The sequence below is a fragment of the Mesitornis unicolor genome, unplaced genomic scaffold, assembly GCF_000695765.1.
Source record: "Mesitornis unicolor isolate BGI_N332 unplaced genomic scaffold, ASM69576v1 scaffold17717, whole genome shotgun sequence".
NCBI lineage: Eukaryota > Metazoa > Chordata > Aves > Mesitornithiformes > Mesitornithidae > Mesitornis > Mesitornis unicolor.
In genome coordinates, this window is record NW_010198580.1 from 22,527 (window position 1) to 22,871 (window position 345).

A 345-nucleotide genomic window follows, 5' to 3' on the forward strand; every position below is an offset into this window, starting at 1 on the left:
TTGATCTGAACATTAACAGGGTTTTGTAGATGTTAGTGGGGTATATTCAAAATAGTGTTCATCTTTTAAAGTGTAAAGCCAGGAAACTCTTTCACTGAAATAATGGCATTATTCTTGTGTTGTGTAATAATTTTAAAAGCTTTTTGTATCTTTTACAAAAAAAACTACAACAAAAAAACCCAAGTAATTTCAAGCATAAGCTGTGCTCGCAGCAACTTATGTAAAACTCATGGAAAACTTTGTTTTAACTTGCCAAAATAATGTATGTTTTTCAGAGCATGGTTGTGTTCTTACCAAGATGGTAAAACAGTGGGCAGTGAAGGTTGGGTGTTAGAGGATTCCTGC

General features: G+C 33.3%; 1 protein-coding gene across 1 annotated transcript in view; it reads left to right on the top strand.

The window, feature by feature from the left end:
- The window catches only part of GRHL1 (grainyhead-like 1 (Drosophila)), a 32,797-nt gene that overhangs the window by 19,677 nt on the left and 12,775 nt on the right, over positions 1 to 345 (top strand). The window lies entirely within an intron of this gene.